This window comes from Mobula birostris, chromosome 24 (genome assembly GCF_030028105.1).
Source record: "Mobula birostris isolate sMobBir1 chromosome 24, sMobBir1.hap1, whole genome shotgun sequence".
Lineage (NCBI taxonomy): Eukaryota > Metazoa > Chordata > Chondrichthyes > Myliobatiformes > Myliobatidae > Mobula > Mobula birostris.
Genome location: NC_092393.1, coordinates 7,089,840 through 7,108,838, shown reverse-complemented (window position 1 = coordinate 7,108,838; position 18,999 = coordinate 7,089,840). Strand labels below are relative to the sequence as shown.

The 18,999-nt window shown below is 47.6% G+C and overlaps 1 long non-coding RNA gene across 1 annotated transcript; it reads left to right on the top strand.

The window, feature by feature from the left end:
• Positions 1–3,884: 3,884 nt before the first annotated feature.
• On the top strand, positions 3,885–17,660 carry LOC140187254 (uncharacterized). Its single transcript, XR_011883042.1, has 5 exons — positions 3,885–4,189; positions 4,672–4,735; positions 10,315–10,424; positions 17,347–17,421; positions 17,583–17,660. It is a non-coding gene; the product is annotated as an uncharacterized lncRNA (long non-coding RNA).
• Positions 17,661–18,999: the final 1,339 nt, after the last annotated feature.

Genomic DNA, 18,999 nt, shown 5'->3' with positions numbered 1-18,999 from the left:
CCTATCTCACCGAGGGTTTGAGACCCGTCGGCTACCCTCACCTGGTTTAGCCGGCCTGTCGAAGCCGTTGCCTGGGGTGTGGCCGCTGTCGCATGCTAACAGCTACAAGGAGCCACAGGTGAGAGCTGAGTGTCAGGTGGGGACCAAAGGTGGACTAACCGCCTTGAAAATGACGCAACACGTTACCCCACCAGAGGTGCTACCCCTCCCTGACACCCCATACACTCCAATGGTCAAGAAGGCGGTCTCTGCAAGCATCGTGGAATGTGTAGAGCACGACAAGACACAGAAGACGTCCTGGTCATCCATTGTGCCTAGTCCCATCTCCAGCCGTCTCGACTCTGTCTTGCCACTGGATCCAGATGGGAATTGGGAAGAGAGAGTGAGGCTGATGCTGCGCAACTCTCCCTCACTTAAATCCGAATCACGCGCTAGTCTCGACACCATCAATGGTGTCAAGATCCTCATCGATGACGATGATGGATGAATACAATTGTTTTACTTATTTATTTATTTTTATTCTTTATCATGTATTGCATTGAACTGCTGCTGCTAAATTAACAAATTTCACGACACATGCCCGTGATAATAAACCTGATTCTGATTCTGACGAGAATTCAGTATGGTGCTGAAGAAGTTGTTAAATGTGCAGGAATGACGTCATGAAGAAACTGAATGGACTTGAGTACACTTGGTCCATCTGATCTCATGGGCTGGCTTTGACATCTGCACAGCTTGGAGAGGAGTTGTCCAGATATTTTGTTCTTGTATGCCCTGAACTCCATCCTTGGAGATTATACCTGTTGTGATAGTGTTGGGAGATAAGGGTAACTTATGATGCTCCAGGTTTCCTGCTTGTAATTTCAGCGTATTCTGCTTGGACCTCAGGGTAGACTGCATAGTTGACTGTTGTCCATCAGTTGGTATCTATGTGTGTAAATGTAAAGGCGGTGTGTTTGATTGATCAGTCAGGGGCTGCCAGGAACGGTCAGATATCAAAATATGGGTCAGTCATTTCAAGGTCCAGGTGAGAAGCCTGTCAGGAGGCCAAGTCAGAAGATGTAGTTTCAGATGTCAGGCTCAGGGTCAGTTTATGGTCAGAGCCAGCCAGTCATCTGTATAAAATCTAAAAATATTGGAACAATATCACTGTAACTTTAAGGATTGCAGTTAACAACATATTGATATGTATTTTCCTTGTGCAAGTCAAGACATTTATCTATCAATAATGAGACATTCACAACACACTGGAGGAACTCAGCAGGTCGGGCAGCATCCGTGGAAATCAGTCGACGTTTCGGGCCGGAACCCCTCGTGAGGACTGAAACATCGACCAATCTTTTCCATGGATGCTGCCAGACCTGCTGAGTTCCTCCAGCGTGTTGTGAGTGTTGCTTTGACCCCAGCATCTGCAGATTGTTTTGTGTTTGTATCTATCAATAATGGTTGACAGCATTGCACAGACCTTTTATCTGATGTTATCTGATATGCATTGGGGACAGACAGACAGACACACACACAGACAGACACACACACACACACAGACACACACACACACACACACACACACACAGACAAAGTGAAGCGACAATACAGTTTACTTCGAGCCAATAAAATTTATTCCTGATGCAACAAAGAGATTAAAATCTAGCCAACATTAATCTGCTATAGTTGAGAGGTTAGCTTCCTGCCAACATTTGTCCACGTCATATATCATGCTGTCTCCTTTCTCTCCTGCACTAAACTGCTGAATTAGCATTGAATAATCAATGACTCCACTAGTTTTGTTTAGTACCATCCCTTGCTTTTCCTTACTGTCTTTTCCAGTCCTGTCAATGGGAGGCATGTGGGTCTGCAGACACTGAAATCAGAGGCAAAAGAACAACTTAGCCACATGCTACATCTGCCTATGATCGCCTCCTCATCTAGTTCCACATGTCGTCTGCAAGTCGGTCTCACCTCTGTATCCTTACTATCTCTACACTCTCAGTCCGATGTAGCTTGAGATGTTGACCATCCCCTCCCTCCACAGCAGTTTTGATTTTTACCCTTAATTCTTTTCTCTATTAGTTTTCTAAAGATACTGTATACTGACGCTGAACATCTCCCTGCCAAAACATTAACCAACCATCACTGACCCATACACTTACTGTCCCATCTCTGTGTCATGGTCCGGATCGGGGTCCCTTTAAATTTAGCTTGTTTATGTTACGATCTGGACCGTTGATTCCCTGTTTTCCCATGTCCCTCAACTTTGGTGATTAGAAGCAATTAACACTTGGCTGAACCGGTAGTTTATAGTATCCGGCTTTCAGCCGTTCGGCGCAGGAGCGTCTGCAAAGTCTGCAAAGTCACGGCGTGCCAATGTCATCTGGCCAGAGCAAGCCTAGTCTCTGCTGAAACGGGTGCCGGTTATTCGCCCTTCCTCACCGGAGCAACCCTGTCCAGTTACCTCGCCAAAGCGAGCCTGCAAAGTTTCCTTACCGAGGTGGGTCCGTCAGTTAACCCACCAGAGAGAATCAAGAACCGCTGTCTACTGTTCCCGGGCCGAGTCGAGAGCTTGGCACTACCCGGAGGCTCCAAGTCAAGTCCTGACCCTGGCGGCATTCAAGTACCATGTCAAGTCCTGGTCCTGGTGGCTTCCCAGTTCTGAGTCAAGTCCTGGCCCTGGCGGTCTGTGATTCCTGTCCTACCCCCTTGTCTGAATCCCTTCTCTGCCCCTCTTGCCTCTAGCCCTTGTCTGCAGCCCCCGCCTGCACTTCGGTCTAGTTCCACCGCTGGAGCTAGATAGGTACTGTCTGGTGTTCATTCGTGTTGGTCTTGTCTTGTCTTGTCCTTGCCTCCGTGGGGAAAGTCAGGCCGTCTTGCCGTTGCCCTGCGGAGGGTTATGAGCCCCGGCCCTCTGTCCTGTACCCAAGGAGGGGCCCTGACTCTGTGTTCTGTGTGTGAGTCCCGGCCCTATGTCCTGCACCCAAGGAGGGGTCCCGGCTCTCTGTTCTGTGTATGTGTCTATGGTTCCATGTACCTGCTCTCCCGAGACCGAGGCTCTGTTTTCCATGTTCCTCCTCTCCCTAGCCCATGTCATGTCCATGCCTGGTTCTGGGGTCTGAGCCCGAGGCAAGACCCAGATACTGGGTCCTTGCCCAGTCTCGGGCTCGGAGTCCATACCCTAGCCTCTTCATGTCTCCTCTTGTTCTGGGAGCCGATTCCGAGTCCTAACCTAGACCCTTGGTCCCAGCCTAGTGGTAGTCCTCAGTCCTTCTCCAGTTCGCTACTCCTGCTCCTGCCTAGCTCTCCTGGTATCGAACAATAAACTAAAACTAACCTCACAAGATGTGTCTTGCATTTGGGTCCACCCTTGCTCCCATGCCCCGCCATGTGACACTCTGACCATCCATTACTAACCTCCCCATGCCCCATGCCCTGTCCATCCATCACCTACCCACATATCACCATCCTATACCGCGACACAAACGTTGATGGTCACTCTAAATTCCACACCGACCATCCCGTCCCCCCCCCCAGGTTTATTCATAACACGTACAGACAATCAATATTTACAAGACAGTAAGAATACGTACTGAAATTAAAATATGGTTACTACCGTCTATAAAACAGCCTAGACGCGGGGGAGCACCGCTCACGGAAATTCCCCAGTGTGCGCGCCGCGTTCTCGCTCTCCAGGGGCTGTCGGGCACGGACTGCCATCGTTAAAGGGGCAGGCAGTCGCCCCGCCCGGGCAGCACCCTCCTTCTTGGCCAGGCCCAGGACCAAGCCCACCAGGAGATGCTCCTCACGCCCCACCCTTCCGAACTGGGTGCCTGTAATGAGGGGCGCGGGACTCAAGTGCCGCCAGAACCTCACCAGGCCCTCGAGAAACTCAAACCGTGGCTGCAACGTAAACGCGCGATACACTCTCCTCCCGCCCGCGGAATGGACAGCTGGACCGGGTGTCGCCGACCCTGTTGTCCGGGTCTGCCCGATGCAACACCTTCCACCCCAGGTCCCCAGTGGACAGGGGACGCACCCCTGCGTCAAGGGGTTTCCACTGCGGACCTCCTCCGCTGTCAGATGGGAACACGGATTGCCACGGCGAGTCCGGTCGGGTCGGCAGGCGAAGGCAAGGAAGTGGCGGGTGTGCGGGAGCAGCCCGAACAAGAAACGCTTCGGAGCGTCCCGGAACGGCACGGTGGGCATCCCCGCGAGATGGCTCACATTATGCGGGACCCTCTCCCTCTCCCTCGTGGTCTCCCGAGGCCTGGGTCCGACGCGCACGTCAACCGGAACCTCTCCTCCCCTGCGCCCTCCTGACACCCAGCATACTGAGATCGGGACCAGCCCCCACCCCCCCAGCAGTCGGAGCGCCGATCCCTCACGGCGCAGGAGCACCCTGCCCGGATGAGGCCAGAGTTCACAGTTCCCGATACAGTATATCCAGTGTGCGCGTCTGGGGGACGGGACGGTCAGCATCTGGGTTGTTTGGGTCCACAAGGTTTAGCAGGGAGACGGTGTCATTTTGCAGTTTGAGTTCAGCGCTGATAACATCAGGGTCGACACACAGGCATCATGGGGTTTTTGGTTGTTGTGTATTATGTGGGTGGTTATTGTCCATCATAGATCGATCCAGCGTCTCTTGTAACATTGGCTGAACTTGCTGTGTCTAATTTGCAGGGAAGTGTGTGAGAGCTCCGTGCTACTTTGCCTGAAGAGGAGATTCCACAGGGATATACACTACGTGAGCATTGCTTACTACATTTAACAGGATGCTGATCCGTAATTTTTATGTCAATCAGAATTTTATATTATTGTAGAGTATTTTATCACTGTAACCAACGGACTTCCACAGCTGCCTGGACTATATCTCATCCCACCCTGCGACTTGTCAAAAACGCCATCCCCTTCTCTCAATTCCTCTGTCTCCACTGCATCTGCTCTCGGGATGAGGCTTTTCATTCTAGAATGAAGGAGATGTCCTTGTTTTTCAAAGAAAGAGGCTTCTCTTCCTCCACCATCAACGCTGCCCTCAACCACATCTCATCCATTTCACGCACGTCTGCTCTTACCCCATCCTCCTGCCACGCTATCAGGGATAGGGTTCCTCTTGTCCTCACGTACCACCCCACCAGCCTCCGCGTTCAGCACATAATTCTCTGAAACGTTCGCCACCCCTAACTAGATCCCACTACCAAACACATCTCTCCCCCCCCCCCCACTTTCTGCTTTCCACAGGGATCGCTCCCTATGTGACTCTCTTGTCTATTTGTCCCTCCCCACTGATCTTCCTCCTGGCACTTATCCTTGCAACTGGAACAAGTTCTACACCTGCCCCGACACCTCCTCCCTCACTACCACTCAGGGCCCCAAACAGTCTTTCCAGGTGAGGCGACACTTCATCTGTGAGTCTGTCGTGGTGATATACTGTGTCCGGTGCTCCCGGTGGGGACTCCCGTATATCGGTGAGACCTGACGTAAATTGGGATACAGCTTCGCCGAGCATCGATGATCTTTCTGCCAGAACAAGTGGGATTTCCCACTGGCCACCCATTTTAATTCTACTTCCCATTCCGATACGTCCATCCATGGCACCCTCCACTATCGGGATAAGGCCACACTTGGGTTAGGAGAACAACAACTTTTATTCCCTTGGGGTGGCCTTCAATCTGATGGCATGAACATCGACTTCTCAACCTTCCAGTAATGCCTCCCCCGCACCTCCTTCACCATTTCCCATCCCCTTGTCCCTCTCTCCCTTGTCCGCATTTCACCTCCCTCTGGTGCTCTTCCCCCTTCCCCTTTTTTTCTTTCTTCCATGTCCTTCTGTCTCTTTCACCAATTAATTTCCCAGCACTTCGCTTCATCCCTCCCCCTACAAGCTTCACCTGTCACCTTGTGTTTCTCTCTCATCCCCCCACCTTTCAAATCTACTCCTCAGCGTTTTTTCCCCAGTCCTGCCAAAGGGTTTCGTTCCAGAACGTCGACTGTTTTTTTTTCCATAGATGTTGCCTGGCCTGTTGAGTTCAGCATTTTGTGTGTATTGCTCGGATTTCCAGCATCTGCAGATTTTCTCTTGTTCATCACTTCAATTGTTGTGTGCATTATCCTCCCTCACATTTACACTTACTGTTATCCCACAATGTCAGTGAACGATGTTTTTTTTTGGTTCAACAACATGCTTAGCAGGTTTCACTGAGAATTGCTTTTGTTAAGGTGTTTAAACATTGAGCAATTTTGAATGAACATATTTGTTCAAAGTAAATTTATTATGACAGTACATGTATGTCCCCACATACAACCCTGAGGTGCATTTTCCTGCAGAGATATTCATTATCTTTATTAGACTCTTTAGAAAAGTTAACAAACTTCATGTCACATGCCAGGTATAATAAACCTGATTCTGATGCTGATCTCCATTGCAGTGGAGTGATCTGAGTGTGCGTCAGTGTACATTTAGTCATAGTCATACTTTATTGATACCCGGGGAAATTGGTTTTCATTACAGTTGCACCATAAATAATAAACAGTAATAGAACCATAAATAGTTAAATAGTAATATGTAAATTATGCCAGTAAATTATGAAATAAGTCCAGGACCAGCCTATTAGCTCAGGGTGTCTGACCCTCCAAGGGAGGAGTTGTAAAGTTTGATGGCCACAGGCAGGAATGACTTCCTATGACGCTCTGTGTTGCATCTCAGTGGAATGAATCTCTGGCTGAATGTACTCCTGTGCCCACCCAGTACATTATGTAGTGGATGGGAAACATTGTCCAAGATGGCATGCAACTTAGACAGCATCCTCTTTTCAGACACCACCGTGAGAGAGTCCAGTTCCATCCCCACAACATCACTGGCCTTACGAATGAGTTTGTTGATTCTGTTGGTGTCTGCTACCCTCAGCCTGCTGCCCCAGCACACAACAGCAAACATGATCGCACTGGCCATCACAGAGTCGTAGAACATCCTCAGCATCGTCCGGCAGATGTTAAAGGACCTCAGTCTCCTCAGAAAATACAGACAGCTCTGACCCTTCTTGAAGATAGCCTCAGTGTTCTTAGACCAGTCCAGTTTATTGTCAATTCGTATCCCCAGGTATTTGTAATCCTCCACCATGTCCACACGGACCCCCTGGATGGAAACAGGGGTCACCGGTACCTTAGCTCTCCTCAGGTCTACCACCAGCTCCTTAGACTTTTTCATGTACATACATGTATGTATATGCTAATCTGAGAATATAATAGATGTAACTATTTGTCAATATATATGGTTTGTGTTAAAATGAATATGTAAAGTTTACAAAAGCTGGTATTTAAATGTACGGAATATGTTGCGGAGTATTTGATTGTGTTAACAATATGTGTGTGAACGTATGTAGGTATCTCAGCATGGAGTCAATTTGTTTGTGGCTAAATATCACTTATTGTCAGGGAAATCCTCTACATTATTCTGTTCTCCCAGGGGCAGTGCTGGGTGGCTGAGAGATACTATCAGGATTGATAATGGAAGGTATTGTAGCTGTGGTTCTATGTGTAGGTTAAGTAGATACATATGTGAGCTGGCAACATGTGAGGACAAATACATCAGTATATGTATGGGGCAATGTCAGTCAGTCTGTATGGGGCAATGTCAGTCAGTCAGTCTGTATGGGGCAATGTCAGTCTGCCTGTATGGGGCAATGTCAGTCTGTCTGTATGGGGCAATGTCAGTCAGTCTGTATGGGGCAATGTCAGTCTGTCTGTATGGGGCAAAGTCAGTCAGTCTGTATGGGGCAATGTCAGTCAGTCTGTATGGGCAAAGTCAGTCAGTCTGTCTGTATGGGGCAATGTCGGTCAGTCAGTCTGTATGGGGCAATGTCAGACTGTATGGGGCGATGTCAATCAGTCTGTATGGGGCAATGTCAGTCAGTCTGTATGGGGCAATGTCAGTCAGTCTGTATAGGGCAATGTCAGTCAGTCAGTCTGTATTGGGGCAATGTCAGTCAGTCAGTCTGTATGGGGCAATGTCAGTCTGTCTGTATGGGGGGCAATATCAGTCAGTCTGGGGCAATGTCAGTCAGTCTCTGTATAGGGCACTTTCAGTCTGTTTGTCTGTATGGGCAATGTCAGTATGTCTGTATGGGGCAATGTCATTCAGCCTGTCTGTATGGGGCAATATCTGTCAGTCTGTCTGTGTGGAATATTGTCAGTCAGTCTGTCTGTATGGGGCATTGTCAGTCAGTCAGTCTGTATGGGGCAATGTCAGTTAGTCTGTATGGGGCAATGTCAGTTTGTATGGGGCAATGTCAGTCAGTCAGTCTGGGGCAATGTCAGTCTGTCTGTATAGGGCAATGTCAGTCTGTCTGTATGGGGCAATGTCAGTTTGCCTGTATGGGGCAATGTCAGTCAGTCTGCGTGTGTGTGGGGCAATGTCTGTCAGTCAACTTGTCTCTAAAGGGCAATGTCAGTCAGTCTGTCTGTACGGGGCGATATCTGTCTGTGTGTGTGTGGAACATTGTCAGTCAGTCTGTCTGTATGAGGATTTGTCAGTCAGTCTCTGTGTATATGGGGCACTTTCAGTCAATCTGTCTGTATGGGGCAATGTCAGTCAGTCAGTCTGTATGGGAACAATATCAGTCTGTCTGTATGGGGCAATGTCAGACTGTATGGGGCAATGTCAGTCGGTCAGTCTGTATGGGGCAATGTCAGTCAGTCTGTATGAGGCAATGACAGTCAGTCAGTCTTAATGGGGCAATGTCAGACTCTCTGTATGGGGCAATGTCATTCAGTCAGTCTGTATGGGGCAATGTCAGTCAGTCTGTATGGGCAATGTCAGTCAGCCTGTCTGTATGGGGCAATGTCATTCAGTCAGTCTGTATGGGGCAATGTCAGTCAGTCTGTATGGGCAATGTCAGTCAGTCTGTCTGTATGGGGCAATGTCAGTCTGTCTGTATGGGCAATGTCAGTCAGTCAGTCTGTATGGGGCAATGTCAGACTGTCTGTATGGGGCAATGTCAGTCAGTCTGTATGGGCAATGTCAGTAAGTCTGTCTGTATGGGGCAATGTCAGTCAGTCTGTATAGGGCAATGTCAGTCTGTCTGTATGGGGCAATGTCAGTCTGTCTGTATGGGGCAATATCAGTCAGTCAGTCTGTATGGGGCAATGTCAGTCAGTCTGTATGGGGCAATGTCAGACTGTCTGTATGAGGCAATGTCAGTCAGTCAGTCTTAATGGGGCAATGTCAGACTCTCTGGGGCAATGTCATTCAGTCAGTCTGTATGGGGCAATATCAGTCAATCAGTCTGTATGGGGCAATGTCAGTCTGTCTGTATGGGGCAATGTCAGTCAATCAGTCTGTATGGGGCAATGTCAGTCTGTCTGTATGGGGCAATGTCAGTCAGTCTGTATGGGCAATGTCAGTCAGTCAGTCTATATAGGGCAATGTCAGTCAGTCTGTATGGGGCAATGTCAGTCTGTCTGTAAGGGGCAATGTCAGTCAGTCTGTCTGTATGGGGCAATGTCAGTCAGTCTGTATGGGGCAATGTCATTCAGTCAGTCTGTATGGGGCAATGTCAGTCTGTCTGTATGGGGCAATGTCATTCAGTCTGTCTGTGTGGGGCGACATCTGTGTGTGTGTGTGTGTGTGGAACATTGTCAGTCAGTTTGTCTGTATGGGGCAATGTCTGTCAGTCAGTCTGTATGGGGCAATGCCAGACTGTCTGTATGGGGCAATGTCAGTCAGTCAGTCTGTATGGGGCAATGTCAGTCAGTGTGTATGGGGCAATGTCAGTCTTAATGGGGCAATGTCGGTCAGTCTGTGTGTGTGGGGCAATGTTCGTCAGTCAGTCTGTCTGTATGGGGCAATGTCAGTCAGTCTGTATGGGGCAATGTCAGTCTTAATGGGGCAATGTCGGTCAGTCTGTGTGTGTGGGGCAATGTTCGTCAGTCAGTCTGTCTGTATGGGGCAATGTCAGTCAGTCTGTCTGTACGGGGCGATGTCTCTCAGTCTGTGTGTGTATGTGGTGATGTCTGTCAGTGTATGGGTGCAGCGATGTGGTGAGGGTAAGATAGAAACCGAGTAGGTCAGTGATGTGGCGGGACGGTGTGAGCTGGTATGCATACTGCAGGGGTGGTGTGCTTTGTGAAGGTGTACATTTGAGATGCTGTGGGTGATTTTGTGGAAGTGCTGGTGTTGGCCAGTGGCATGAGTCTCAGGATGAAAGTGCAGTGCTTTCTGCATTCTGTCAATACAGTCCTCATATATTGCTCTCAATATGTCGGAAGTTGATCTTGGCTTGAGAATTGTGATTTTGAATGTTTAAGTCATTGCTCCTTCTTTCACAGACTTACATTTGGAGCATTCTGGTTTCATTGAACCCTTACAAGTGTGTTGGGATATACGCCACAGAATCTGCTGAACAATACAGAAGGAAGGAGCTTTCTGAGAACCCTCCGTAAGTCCCCTGACAGACGGCACTGGGACTGGGGGTGGCTCAGTATCTGTTTGATTTGAATAATTACAAAATGAGTGAAGATTGAAAGGTGAAGGTTATGTTTATTTGTCACATGGACAGCAAACCATTGGAACATAGTGTGAAATATTCAGTTTGCATCAACAACCAACACAATCCAGGCAGCCTGCAAGTGTCTTCATGCTACTGGCACCAACATAGCAATCCCACAATTTACCAACCCTAACATGAACGTCTTTGCACTGTGGGAGGAAACCAAAGCACCCGGAGGAAACCTGCAGTCATAGGTTAAAGGTGCAAACTCCTTACAGCCAGTGGAGGGATTCAGAAACAGGTTGCTGTAAAGTGTTACACTAACCACTACGTCACTGCGCCGTCCATTAAGTTTGCCATCATTTCAATATTTTCAAGTATCTTCAATATTTTGAATTTAAGAATAATTGCCAAATTCACATCTTTGGGAAACTCAAGCAGCCTTGCCCAATTTGCCTGTGTGTAGCCTTGATCAGAATTGTATAAATAAAAAGCTGATCAGATCTCTGTCTGCTTCCACATCTTCCTTCACTACCACAACACAGCTGGGGGTTCCATAGCCAACATTTGTACCCTCCTCCCTCCCCATTATTCAAGCTCAAATCTCTCCCTCCTCCCTGCTCTGTGTCCAAGCCCTAATCCTGTGTCTACTTCGTAAACTTCTCAACCCATGACCCCCCCCACCTCACATTGCTCCATATGACATTAGCGGGGTCTATTTTATTATTTTATCATGCACCTTTCTTGGGGTCTCGTGTGCAATAGAACCTTGCAGCGCGGAGGCCTCCAGTGTAGTCTGTGTAGAACTTGAACGTGAGTGTGAAAAGAGCAGACTCGGTAAAGCTGTCTTTTCTTGGTGGCTCAGGTGGAAGGAGTGTGTGTTGGTGTCAGCCCTACAGAAGGCGGGAGAGACAGGCTAAAAGGAGCAGATTCCGGGAAGGCCGGTCTTTCTGGGCTGCACAGACATGGAGCTTGTGGGCGTCAGACTCCTAACCTGTGCTACAAATAAAAGAAGGGTAGGCTGAAGTGCATTGCTGGAGTGTGCCAGTGATAGAGTGTGAAGGCTTTGGTGTGAACAGGTGAGGCACAGTTAAGGAGAGGCAAGACTGTTTCTGTTTTGGTATCGGGTAGTCAGGATGGAACGGTCCTCCTGTCAGGATACCTGATAGTTTTCCTGATGGCTGCATCTGTGATAAGTGCACCTGACCGACCAGGATCATTTGGGAGACTGAAGATCTTATAGACAAGACTTTTGAAGACATGGTCACACCCGGAGGACCAGGAGGGGTAAGGGGATTAAGAAGTCAGTGTAGGGTCCGCTCTGACCATTCTCCTCAGCATCCTTTAGATACTGCTGCCGGGGGTGGGGTATGACCCATCAGAACACAGCAGCAGCAGCCAAGCTAGTGGCTCTGAGGCTCGTCAGGCAATGCGGTAGTTCTAGGGAACTCAGTAGTTAGGGGGATTGAAAGGAGGTCCTGTGGCCGCAAGAGAGACATCAGGATGGCGTGTTGCCTCCCAGGTGCTGGGGTATTTCCAAGCGGGAGGGGGAGCAGGCAGAGATCATGGTGCATAATGGCACCAATGACGTGGGCAGAAAAGGGGAAGAGGGCCTATGCAGTGAGTTAGAAAAGAGGCTGGAGAGAAGAACCTCCAAGGTAGTAATCTCTGGATTACTCTCTGCGCCATGGGCTAGTGCGGGTAGGAACGGGGTAGTAGCACAAGTGAATGGAGATGGTGCCGGGACACGGTTTCAAGTTCTTGGACCGTTGCTACCTTTACTGGGGAAGGGGTGACCTGTGCACGAGGGGAACTGGGGGGAACCAGTACCCTGGCTGTGAGCGTCACTGATGCTACCTGGGAGAGTTTGCAGGAGGTAAAAGGGAGGGGTGGGGAGGCACTAAGCAGGGATAGTATCACAGCTGCACTCAGGAGACATAATGGAGGGGTCACACACTGAGTCCATTTGGGAGGAACTCAGGAATAGGAAGGGTGCAGTCACACTGTATTACAGACCCCCTAATAGCCACCGGGACATTGAGGAATAGATATATAATTAGAATAAGGAGATGTGTAAAAATAAAAGGGTTATTGTCATGGGGGATTTCAGTTTCCCTAATATAAATTAGGACCTTGTTAGTGTCAGGCGTTTAGATGGGGCTGAATTCGTTAAGTGTATCCAGGAAGGTTTCTTAAATCAATGAGAGGAGGAACTGCAACACACATCAAAGTTGCTGGTGAACGCAGCAGGCCAGGCAGCATCTCTAGGAAGAGGAGGAACTGTACCGGGCCTGGTGTTGGGTAGTGAGCTTGCCCAGTGACTGACCTTTCAGCGGGTGAACAGTTCGGGATCAGTGACTACAACTCCTGCACTTTCAGGATAGCTCTAGATAAGGATAGGTATGGTCCTTGTGGGAAAGTTTTCAATTGGAGTAGGACTAATTACGAGGGCATGAGGCAGGATCTAAGAAGTGTTAGTTGGGGACACCAGGCAAGTCTACATCAGACATGTGGAGGATGTTTAAAGACCAATTGCACAGAGTATAGGGAAGGTATGGTCCTGTTAGAAGGAAGAACGGGCATAAGAGAACCTTGGCTGTCCAGAGAGGCAGTGAATTTCATCAAGAAGAAAAAGGAGAAGTATGTAAAGCTCCAGAAGTCAGGATCAAATAAAGCACATGAGGAAATAAAGAAGCCAGAAAGGAACCAAAAAAGGGAATTAGGAAGGCCAGGAGAGGCCATAAAATTCCTTGGCAACTCGGATTAAGGTGAATCCCAAGGCATTCTACACATACAGCAAGAGCAAGAGGATATCTCGGGATAGGGTAGGAACACTCAAGGGTAAAGGTCGGCGGGGGGGACACTTGCTTGGATGCAGAGAGTGTGAGTGAAGTACTTAATGAGTACTTTGCTTTTGTATTTACCAAGGAAAAGGACATGGAGGACCAGGAAATCAGTGCTGAGTGTGTAAATACATTCGGGCTTTTAGAAATCTAGGAAGAGGAAGTGTTGGGCCTTCTACAGAGTATTGAGGTGAAATCCCAGGACCTGGTGGGATTTCCCCAAGGTTATTGAAGGAGGTAAGAGATGAGATTGCTGGGACCCTGATCAGCATTTTTGTGTCGTCTCTACGTGAGGTTCAGAGGACTGGCAAGTGGCTAGTGTTGTACTTCTATTTAAGAAGGGAAGAAAGGAAAGTCCTGGGAACTATAGACCAGTGACTCTCACATCAGTTGTGGGGAAATTGCTGGGGAACATTCTCAGGGATAGGATATCTGAGCATTTGGAAGCCCATGGCCTGATTAGCTAGAGGCAGCATGGCTTTGTGCAGGGCAGGTCATGCCTTACAACTTGATTGAGTTTTTTTTGACAAGGTGATGACAGAGATTGATGACGGTAGGGCAGTGGATGTTGTCTACATGGATTTCAGTAAGGCATTTGACAAAGTCCCGCACGGGAGACTAATCCAGAAGATTAAGATGTATGGGATCTGTGGCGAATTGGCTGTTTGGATTCAGAATGGATTGCGCGTAAGAGACAGAGGGTGGTGGTTAAAGGGACTTGTTCGAGCTGGAGGTCTGTAATTAGTGGAGTTCTGCAGGGATCTGTGCTGGGACCTCTACTGTTTGTAATGTATATAAATGACCTGGATGAAAATGTAGATGGGTGGGTTAGTACATTTGCAGGTGATACCAAGATTGGTGGAGTTATGGATAGTGTAAAAGACTTGCAAAGAATATGGCATGATGTAGATCAGTTGCAGAAATGGACTGAGAAGTGGCAGATGGAGTTGCATCTTGGTAGGGCAATTGCAAGGAGACAGTACACTATTAAGGGCAAGATCCTTAACAGTGTTGCTGAGCAGAGAGATCTTGGGGTCCACGTTCTTAGCTCTTTGAAAGTGGCTACACAGGTTGATAAAATGGTTAAGAACGCTTATGGAACGCTTGCTTTCATTAGATGAGGCATTGAGTTTAAAAGTGAGGAGGTTATGTTGCAACTTTATAAAACTCTGGTTAGGCCACATCTGGAGAACTGCGTACGTGTCTGGTTGCTCCACTATAGGAAGGGTGTCAAGGCTTTGGAGAGGCTGCAGAAGAGGTTTATCAGGATGCTGCCTGGTTTAGAGGGAAAGATGAAGATAGATAAACTTGGGTAGTTTTCTCTGGAGCATTGAATGCTGAGGGGAGATCTGACAGAGGTTTACAAGATAATGAGAGGTATAGACAGAGTGGACAGAGAGGATCTGTTTCTCAGGATTGAAATGTCTAATACCAGAGGGCATGCATTGAAGGTGAGAGGGGGTAGGTTCGTGGGGTAAGTTTTTTACTCTGAGATCGCTGGATACCTATACTCGTTAGTACTGCTACCTCTCAGCTTTGGGGATTGAACTAAGGACCCCCAGCACCCAGGGCATGCCCTTTTCTCACTGTTACCATCAGGTAGGAGGTACAGAAGCCTGAAGACACACACTCAGTGATTCAGGAACAGCTTCTTCCCCTCTGCCATCCGATTCCTAAATGGACATTGATCCCATGAATACTACCTCACTATTTAAATATATCTTATTTCTGTTTTTGCATGATTTTAAATCTATTCAATATATGTATACTGTTATTTATTTATTTATTTATTTATTGTTTATTTTTCTATATTATGTATTGCCTTGAACTGCTGCTGCTAAGTTAACAAATTTCACGTCACATGCCGGTGATAATAAACCTGATTCTGACCGGTTGTCAGCTGACAATCATTTTCTGACTGTTTGGGTGTCCTCCATGTGCTGTAGTGACAGCTGAACAGTTCAGTGAATTACCACTCCATGTAGGGTTCTGGCAAAAAGGATGCAAAAGGGGGTGATGAGCTGGTGTGAGGGTGAATGAGCTGCAGAGGTACGAAGCGTTAAGGAAGTAGGGAACAGGACATTGGGATTGCTCCCCTCAGAACTGAAGGGCCTTTGGCATCATCATAGATAAGAACAGAACTGTAAAAGTGCTTTTGTCACAAGAATTGCAGTGGTTTAAGAAGCCACAGCAATACTCACTGGCTCAGCCAATGACATGAAGCGAATGATGAAATATCCTGCCATCGCAGTCTGAGCCCATAAACATTCGGCACACCCACACTGTAGTTGGACTGATGTTGTGTGAGTGACTGAATGACTGGTTTGGTTGTTGTCCCACATCACTGAACTGTAATTACATTTTCTCGTACCCCGTGGTCATCTGGGGGCATCTTTTCTTCACTACCTTACAGCACAGAAAGCATCCTAACTGGATGCATCATGGTTGCTGTACCTAAGACTATAAGAAACTGCAGAAAGTTGTGAACACAGCCTGGTCCATCACATAAACCAGCCTCCCCTCCACTGCCTCAGGAAAGGAAACAACATACTCAAGGACCAACCCCCCCCCAGTCATTCTCTCTTTCCTCTTCCATTGGGCAACACATACCACCAGGCTTCGGGACAAATTCTGTCCCACTGTTGTAAGACCACTGGGTGGACCTCTTATGCAATAAAGATTAACTCTTGATCTCTCTGTCTGCCTTGCTCTTCATCTGTCTACCTGCTTGGCAATTATTCTATATCTGAATATTCTGCATTCTGCTTTTTTTGTCCTTTTGTATTACTTCAACAACCTTTTGTGTGAAACAATCTCTCTGGGTGTCATGCAAACAAAATATTTTCACAGTACCTAGGTAGATGCAACTACCCAATTACTTGCCAGTAACACTGCTGGGCCCAGGCCAGTGCAGGACCTGTGGTCGGAGGTACGGAGCAGGGAGCCAGCTGAAACACTCAGGGGTGACATTTTGGCGAATCTCTTCTGTAAGTTCCAGTGCAATCACATCCCTCCTGTGTTGAGATGACTAGAACAGCAGCTAAAGCTGTGGCCTAACCAATATTTAATAAATTGTACCTACGCTTGCAATCTATGCCCCAGCTAATGAAGACAAGTATCCCATGTAACTTCTTCACCAACTTACTATGTGGTCACATTTAGAGATCTTTGTACTTTCTCTTTGTTCCTCAATACTCCCTAGGACCCTACCATTTGTAGTATCTCCCTTATCCTTGTTGGACTTTCCCAAGATGCATTACCTCCCACTTAACCGGAATTAAATTCCAGCTGCCGTTGCCCAAATGACTAGCTCATCTAGCTCATGTAGCTTAGGACAACCCTACTTACTACCAATTTTTCTGTGGTCTGGAAGCTTACCAATCTCCATTCACATCTCAGTTGTTGTCAGGAGGTTGGGGGCGGGGTAGGATCAGGAAGCCACGAGGCCGGAAGACTGAATGGCAGCTCCTGGGGTGGGGGTCTAGAGCACAGCTTTAGGTGGGGGTGAGTAGACTGGGCACTATCAGTGGAAGAAGTTCAGGAAATGGCTGCATTTTGAGAAGCAGGGATGAAGATGTTGGCAGGTGGCTATGCATGGGATTAACACAGTGAAGAGTTCGAGGGAGCCAAGGTAAGTATGTTGTTTACCTCCAACTGTCACTATGCTGTGATTCAGGCCACATTTGCTGAGAAAGTCCACCATATGCCAAGCTCCACTGTAGTGGTTTGAAAGGGGCGTCAAGGTGAATGGGGATTTCCCACACAGCCCTGAATCAGAGGTCAGGTCAAGTTGGGACAAAAAGCTCAGATGGTGCTGGTCAAATTCAAGTTCAGACATCATTGACCAGGAAATTGTTGCAATAGCAATGTTAAACAAAGTACCATGATCTGGTCAAATGTCTTGTCGTTCTGGTGGCCCCAAATATTTTTGAATTGTTGAACTAAAGAACCAAATGATAAACTGCTCAAAAGCAGGTGCAGAGTGTGAATGTGGGTCAGGTGACAAGATGCCTTCTTTCTCTTCACAGGCACATCTTTGCCATTGCTGATGCTGCGTACACGTTGAGCCAGAGGCGTGAGAGAGAGCAGTGTATCATCGTCAGGTGGGTGCTACATTCTGACAGCATCACGTCTGTCCAAAATGCTGGAGCTGTCCCGGAATGACTGGAGAGTGCTTGCAATTAATGTTGTAGGCTAGACGATTCAGGGTACTGGGCTGGCATGACGTTGAGTGACGTTGATTCCTCCATTTCTATCTGTGTAGTGGACAGAGTGGAACAGGGAAGACTGAGGCAGCAAAGCTGATCATCCGCTACCTGACGACACTTTACCAGGGAACCAGGGAGGAAGAAATCTGTCAGGTCAGACTCGCTACACAGAATTGGTTGTTAGTCTGAAATCAATGAAAATGAATGTCTCCTTCAGATAGAACTGTGTAGCATTCACACATTTACTCTGACATGTCACACACTGTACCTGCATGGACACAAACACAGACAGATGTGACTAAACATCATGGAAGCTCAGATCCATATGGACACACACTCATCTGAATACATGTGCACAAATACAAACAAGGTACATGCACAGAAACATACATGTGTATACACACACACAATGGAGGTAGGAACAGAGACTTTTTGACACTTGAAGGTGATTGGGGAAATATGCAGAAATGTGGTGTGACAGCTCACGAGCTGTTTCATGATTTTGGTCACAGTGATGACCCAGTGGTGCTACTACCTGTCAGTCACAGCTCGGAGTGAAGTCACTCCCTCATTTAAATTTAATAGGTTCATAACCCAAGATAGAATTGTTGTAGTGAGAGTGATTGGTGTTAACAGGCCCACTAGTCTAATGCAGTGTATAAGGTAGACTGATTCTGCATGAAGTGTTTATCATTTACCTCATGCTCCAAAACATCACTTTCCTATCTGACCTTCAACACACTAATCTGTGACATTCCAGCTGATCATTTCATGTTCCTGACAATCGTCGTGTCAGTGTGACAACATAGGTGAGCAGAAAGATATGCCATAATCTGTACTGTTTCTTGCCACAGGCAACTCGGGCTTTTCCCATCTTGGAAGCATTTGGGAATGCTAAAACTGTCCTGAATAATAACTCCAGCAGGTTTGGGAAACTCCTTTGGATTCATATCCGACAGTAAGTAACAGCTGACTGGGCTGCAGTGAGTCTTATTTGTGAACTTTGTTAGAGTCATGGTTGTAGAGGAATACAGCTGGGATACAGGCCTTTGGCCTGACGAGTCTATGCTGACCATATTGCACATTTAGCCAGTCCCAATTTCCTGTGTTTGTTCTAGGCCTCCTCCCTCCATGTATCTGTCCACATGCTTTGTAAATGACACTATTGTACCTGTCTCAACCACATTCTCTGACAGCTCATTCCATATACCCATACACTCTGTGTTTTAAAAAAAAGTCAAAGGTTTTGTTAAAGAACATATAGACAGCATTAATTGCCTTGCCTTCGTCTACCCTTTTTGCTACCTTTTCAAAGAACTCACGAAGATTTGTCAAACATAACTTCCCATAGATAGGGTGGCATGGCAGCGTAGTGGATAGCACAACACTTTACAGTACAGGTGACCCGGGTTCAATTCCCACTGCTGCCTGTAAGGAGTTTGTACGTTCTCCCCGTGGCCGCATGGGTTTCCT